At 43.9% G+C, this 7,057-nt stretch overlaps 1 long non-coding RNA gene across 2 annotated transcripts in view; it reads right to left on the bottom strand.

The window, feature by feature from the left end:
- Positions 1-512: 512 nt before the first annotated feature.
- Positions 513-7,057, bottom strand: part of LOC148000115 (uncharacterized) — a 44,851-nt gene continuing 38,306 nt past the window's right edge. The window contains exon 3 of one of the 2 annotated variants that reach the window (XR_015641273.1): positions 513-1,652. This is a non-coding gene — a long non-coding RNA (uncharacterized LOC148000115). The remainder of the gene's footprint in view (positions 1,653-7,057) is intronic. The other variant, XR_015641272.1, reaches the window with a different exon arrangement.

Genomic DNA, 7,057 nt, shown 5'->3' with positions numbered 1-7,057 from the left:
GTGACTAGCAAGTCGTTTGGCCAACCCAATAAGGTCTTCATCTTCTCCCATTGTGAAGACCTTTGCACTCTTGCTTTCAGTAGTCTCACTACACTTAGTTAATCACAGTTTGAAGCAGGAAATGGAAAAGCCCCAGTCATCCACTCATGTTCTCAATTGTGTACCACCTAAGTGGAGTGATGATGAAACCCCTGCCATGTTGCCAGTGTGCTGCCTCTCCCAGGATGTGACTCATCTCGTTTCCAGTGGGTCCACACTGTATATGCTACTTACCCTTAATCTCTCAATGGCCATTGTGGCCATCAGGTTGCTATTACACTACAGTGCTTGTCCCCAGGATGGTCCCAAGGGCAATAGTAACACTGCTAGAAGGTGGAATGTGTCAAAAAGACTCTAAAGAAAGAGGGGAATTCTTGGCTTACTAAGGAAAGGAAAACCTTGTATACAGAGGTGGCTAAGACCTGAGGTAAGGGCAAATTTATCCATGAAAGCACAAAGAAAAAGACACTATAATGTTTTAATTGTCTACTGTTTTATTAAATATTATTAACTATACCTTATCATAGGCACACATACAGGGAAGGCTATGCAGGGGAAAGCGTTTTGCATCCAGGTTTCCATACAGTCTGCACTTTCAGACAGCTATTGGGGAATAAACAGTACTTCCTATAAGGAAGCAACTGGTGTCAGTCAGATTGTAAGGAGCCACCCTCTCTCCTGGCCCGGGTCCTGACACTTGTGTGCAGGCAGGTGCACTCCGGGGTGTGGGAGACCTGTTAAAGGGATTCCTTTCACCCACCATCGAAACAATCACTCCCACTGGCCCAGGCTTTCATGCCTAGACAGCTATCCCTGCTTTTCAAGACATTATTGGATCATTTTCTCTTATGGCTTCATTTAAAGCTTATCCTTTTGCCACTGTGAAAACACACAGAACACTTTAGCATCACAACCAGTGTTCAGTGGATGCTTCAGCAGTGCATGCTCACACGCAAACAACGGCAGGGCAGCCCCTTCTCAAATCAGGAGCATCCCCAGGAGAGACTGCATATTAGTGGGTGAAGCTTTAAAACAGCCTCCTCTCCTTGGGCTAGACTGAGACGGGCAGTGGGAACAGGGAAGTGCTGGCACATAGAAGGTACTCAGAGGGAGTTGGGGCTAAATAGGAGTTCCACAGGCTACCTTGGGGCCTGCTCCCTGCCTAGACCACACAGTTTCAGTGCTACTCCCACCAAAGACCAGGGTGAACTTAAAAGAATAGTATTGATATTGATCTTGTGCAGATGATCCTTAAAACAGGGTAAAAATCACTGAGAAAACATTTTGCTAAAATTGGTGCTTTTAAAGTCTAATAGCCATTTTCTTCAATAGCTAAATATTCAGCACTGCCAAGCATATCAAGTACATTGCGGCTCCTAGAAATAAAATGATCTAATTTAAATAGTCCAAGATTACAAAGCCATTGGCCCAGTTTCAGATCTGCTTTCCAACACTGTGACAAATGTCCAAAAAAATTTTAAAGGAGGAACTGTTACTTGGGTTTTGGTTTGAGGTTTCAGCATATGGTCAGTTGGCTTGGTTACCATTGGATTTCTGGTGAGGCAGCAATTTCTGGCAGGTTCATTTGGTGAAGGTGGCCTTTCCGCAATCCTCTGGGAACCAAGAAAGCATAAGCAGAGAGAGAAAGAGACAGAGAGACAGAGACAGACAGGGACAGAGAAACAGAGATAAGGGAGAGACAAGAGACTTTGAGTGTCAAATATTCATTTCAAGCACATCATTCCTCAACAACTTAACTTCTGTTTACCAGAGTCCACCTCCTAAAGGTTCTACCATCTCCTTTCAGCACTTGTAGGTTGGAGACTGAGACACCAACAAAGGGCTATTTGGAAGCATTCAAATTCTAAATTGTAACAAAGACTAAATACAGGTTTGTCTTTCACCTACCAACAGCTCCTTCCTAGAGAACACAATTGGGCATGAGTGATAAGACCATTGAAGAACTTCTCATGCTTTAAAAATGGTGTCTCTGCTTGTATTGTGAGTCTCTGTCTTAATAAATGTGGAGTTCACTAGCATGAAGCATGCTCACACTGTCGATTGATCATCACCATCCCCCACCTCCAGAACCCTGCATCTTCCCAAGTGGAAACACTGTTCCCCTTAAACGCCAACTCTTTACTTTCCTTTCTCTGCCCCAGCCATCGCCATCTACCTCTTCCTCTACGAGTTTCATCACTGTGGATAGCTCATATGGGTGGAACCACACGGTATTTGTCCTTTGGTGATTGGCTTATTTCTCTGATGAGAATGCCTTCAAGGTACATTTGTGTTATGGCATGTGTCAGATCTTTCTTTTTAAAGGCTGAATAAGACTCCATTGCATGCAGGCACCACACTTTGTACATCCATTTTTCTGTAGATGGACACTGGCATCCACCACTTAGCCACTGTGGATGATGTGCATGCACATGTACATGGATGTCTGCAGAGCGTGGACAGATTATGAAACACACCCCTTTGTGGCTTATTCATCTGTGTTACCAGGGCCCTCACATCATGGTTTTGAGTATGTTTTTTCTTACGATGACTTTGGCCTCAGAGTTGGTCACTACAGCACAATGGAGATGATTATTTCATCCAACTTCTTAGAAGTTAGTGTGACTAGACATACAAGATGCAGTCTTAGAGTCTACAAAGGGGTGGACCCCGCATTGTGACTCTACCAAGGATCAGTACCTTGATTGAAAACATTAGGAGGTGGAGCTTGGGCAACATATTGAAGTATTCTTAAACTGATAGGTCTATATAGTTCTCAAAGCCTCCATAATCCCAGTCTCGGAGCAACACCGTCAGGAAAGAAGCTAGTATATGACTGCAAAGGCCTAAGATATTGCAACAAACAAGAATGCATGGCCACAAGATGTGCAGTCAAAAAGATATTCATATCATTTTTTCTGAAAATGTCGTTGTTTGAAAGATATGAATTATCTTGAGTATACACGCCATGATGATTTGGAGCTGGTGGAGTTTGCCTTGTTCCCACATGGAAACACCTAGACCATGGCAGGTGGGCCTTTGGTTTGGTCTCATTGTCTTGTTCATGAGCCAGTCCACAGGCTATGTGATGACACCACACTCTGATCAGTTCTTTCCTCTGGATCCTCGACATTTGGTCTCTTACCAGGAAGCATTTATCTCTGTGGCATTTTCTTACCCACGCCACCCTGTAATCAGTGGCCCCAGCTGTGACTAGCCAGCTCCCTTCTCTGCAGCTCGCTGTGGTGTGCAAGGAGGGAAAGAGTTTCTGTCACTCAGATTTTGGTCACTTCCTGTCTCATCCTTTCTCCATATAATTACCCGGAGACAGGTCATGTATGTTCCAGTGATGAGTCATGACATGCACCTTGAGTGGGGAAGAAGACTGGAAGGGGACACGGAATATGGCAGCCAGGAAGCCCTAAACGTAAATCCTAACAAAGTTTCTACTGGCCTGCTTGCTAAAAAACAGGGAGTCACTAAGTGTGCTGTTTGTTCTCTGAACACCATGACTGAACTTCCTGATGTCCTACAGAACTATCTACTGCCACTTGCCTTGAATGTGATTAGAACCTTGGTGAACTTATTAACTCCTATTGAGTCCTAGCAAGCAGCAGACACAGAGATCCCATGGAGAAATCAGCAGCGAGTTTCCCTCCCTCTACTGATACCATCCTAAGAAGAAACAGTAACTGTTTCCAGGGTTATCCCAAAGGGACAAGCCATGCTCTCCTGAAATGAGGAGACCCAAGCCTTAGCAGCTCCAGGCATTTTCTTGGCTGGCTTGGGATTCTATGAAAGTGGAGTTGTCTGCTGCTCTGAGAAAAATGTTGTGTGTTCCCTGGAGACAAGTAATTTGCAACCCAAGTGCTGCCTTGCTTAGGACTTCAATTGGAGGCCCTCCTGAATGACCCTGCCATGTTGGGTCCTAGGCCAGACTCTGACACTTCTTTAGAATACACAATGTGTCTGTTCACTGTGCAGTCTCCATGCCTGGCTTCTGAGCACCTGCACCCCAAACCTCCCTACTACTGAATGCCAGGTGACCTCTTGACAGGGAAGAGGAGGTACAGGTGCATTGTTAGCATATTTTCCAGAACAATTACTTTTATCAGCCTGGCTTTCTTGTCCCAGAATGCAGTCCTTGGCAGGAAGTCACAGGTCTGTTGACTTTACAAGTAAGATAAACAAGCCTCCCTTGACACACAGGACAGTGGAATCTGTGATTTCCCTCCACCCATATGGAGCAGGGCAGTTGAAGTCCAGTGGAGCAAAGGGTTGGGTTTTAAATGTATGAAGCAAAAGTAAGGCTTAGCTTTCTGACAAGATGCTCCTTTGTAGCCAGGAAGGAGTGGGCCACATCTGTCTCACCTAAGCGGAGCTCAAGCCAGGGAGAAAGGTATTTAGAGAAAGGGTTGGCCCACTGCCCAGGAGCACACTGAGCTTGAATGGTCTATTTCAAATGGGTCCCATCTCCTGCGTGAAGTGATTATCTGTGAACTTGAAAGACAACAGAAGCGTTTTGCTAGCTGTGCAATTCATCATGGAAAACTGAGCTTAGGTATGAAACCATTAAAACATAGCTTTCTTTTTTCTTCCAGTATCATTTTGAAGCCTGTTTAATGGAAATTAAAAAGTAGCCCTTTCCTGCTCCCAGCTGAAAACTAGGGCTGTCTCCCTGTTTGTTGGTCATTGGTAACAGAAAATCTCACCTACACCTTAAGATATAAAGTTAATGCCAACCAGGACAGTGATACTCAGTGCAGATAACACCAGAACAGTCTCCCTCGTAACCCCAGCCCTGGCCTTTGGCAGTGTCCCATGATAGCAAGTGGTTGTGTCATTTCTTTTTTAGCTCTCTCTTCTGCTTTTCAGGCTCTAGGTTCCGGTTTGTCAAGGGACAGCAGGAAGGAAGAAAGGTAAGGAAAGAGTGGTTGATACCTACCTGGTGCTGTCATAAAACAATTTCAGGGACCACAGGCCTGGTAGATGTTTAGAGTTGATTTTCCTGTGGGCATTTTCATGCATTTAACGGGAGTGAAAATAACAGTTTGAAGGTCATAAAGGTTTGCTTGTAATCCCAAAATAAAAATAGTACATTTTTTTCTCAGAATAATTCCAATAGTCAATAATATGGATGTTTTTACATCAGAAAAACTAGTCAGCAAATAGCAAGCATCCAAAGTGTTATGTGGATGAAGAACACCTCTGTGGTGTGCGCAGCCCAATTCTTCCTCACCTCACGGCTACTGCTGTTTCTCTGGAAGTGCTGGCTCTTCTGACCTCTGAGGCTGGGCCTCATCCAAAGAATGAGCCTCAAGTCCCTCCTCTAAGAGTGGGTAAGGTCTCCAGGACACCAAACCCAAAGAAACTGAGTAACTTCCTACTGAAGGAAGGAATCACACCCTGGAGCTCAAGTCCTTCTACGCTAGGGGGAAAAAAAAGTGCCCTGACTATGAAAATGGAAGAACATTACAAGATCTGAGAGAAATTAGGAGACTCACTCAAAGCACTTGTCACATAATCAGAGTCAATAAGCATGAATAATAAGCATGAACTCAAGAAGACAGTGTCTGAATGGGGAAAGAGAAAAGGGATAGGTACTTATAAGCGCCCATTTGTCCTAGACCGTGGTTGGGATAAAAACAAAAAACAAAAAACAAACAAACAAAAAAAAAAAACAAACAAACTGCTGTGGCGCTCACTATCAGTCACATGGTGTAACAGGAAGAGTTCAATAAGGTTTGAATAAGAATGTCCCCATAGACTTAGCTGTGTGAATGCTTAGTCACCACTTAAAAAGGACTAAGAGCTGGGGCTTGTTGAAATAGGTGTGCTCTTATTGGAGGAAATACGTCATCATAGGTGAGTTTTTGGGCTTTCAAAAATCCAAGCCAGGCCCAGTGGCTCCCTCTTCCTGTTTGCCAGGGACCAGGATGTAGAACCCTCAGTTACTTCTCGAACGCCATGTCTGCTTGGGTGTCACTGTGTTTCCTGACATGATGATAATAGACTAAACCTCTGAAAGTGTAAGCCAGCCCCTGTTAAGAGTTGCCATGGTCCTGTATCATGTAATAGAAACCCTGGTTAAAATAGTGTCTGAAGCTTAACCAGTCTGCAGCTTTTTCGTTTTATTTTTAAGGACAATGTGTTAAAGGTTCTAAGTAACTTTTTCTAATTAGTTCCCTATGAGTAGTGGGGCTGGAGCGATGACTCAGCAGTTAAGGGGACTTGATACTCTTACAGAAGACTGCTGTTCAGTTCCTAGTACCCACGGCAACTCACAACCACCTGTGACTAAGGTCTGATGTCATCTCCTGGCTTCTAGGAGCATGTGCATGAGAGTACAAGCGTCCATGTGACACACATATATAAACAAATCTAAAAGTGGGGTTGGAAAGAGGCGCCATGATCAAAACCTCAGATAAGATCATCTGTGAGCAATTCTAGGAATTTTAATTTGTTGTTTTAGGGACGATTCATTTTAACATTTCTGTTACTGGACTTTGCTAAATTTCTTACACTAAAACCCAAAAACATAACTAACACTGACTTAAAGTAGATTCACTACTCTCGGCTGTCTACCAGGTCTCTAGATCAAAGGACCCTGGGTGAAACTGACTTCTGCAAAGCCCCTAAAGTGCTCCAGGAGCCCTCAGGCTATAAGCACAGCCTAATAGTCGTTCTCTGCTAATGTCATTGCAGGACCTTCCTATCTGTTTCGGGTGGGAGGGCATTTTCTGGAAAACATTTCTAGACGTAGGTGTCTGTCTTTTCTATAATCTGTAGTACTAGCCCCAGTAACTCTAAGACAGAGGTTATCAACAGGTGACTTTTGCTGAGCCAATGAGGCTTTCACAGGGGTCACATATTTATATTACAATTCACAACAGTAGCAAAACGACAGTTATAAAGTAGCAAGTAAATAAATGTATGGTTGGGGGTCACTACAACATGAGGAACTGCATTAAAGGATGCAGAATTAGGAAGGTTGAGAACCACTACTCTGCTAACATCG

Source organism: Rattus norvegicus, chromosome 17, assembly GCF_021556685.1.
Source record: "Rattus norvegicus strain SHRSP/BbbUtx chromosome 17, alternate assembly SHRSP_T2T, whole genome shotgun sequence".
Lineage (NCBI taxonomy): Eukaryota > Metazoa > Chordata > Mammalia > Rodentia > Muridae > Rattus > Rattus norvegicus.
Note: the sequence above shows the minus strand (reverse complement) of the source record. Positions and strands in the feature narration are given on the sequence as shown.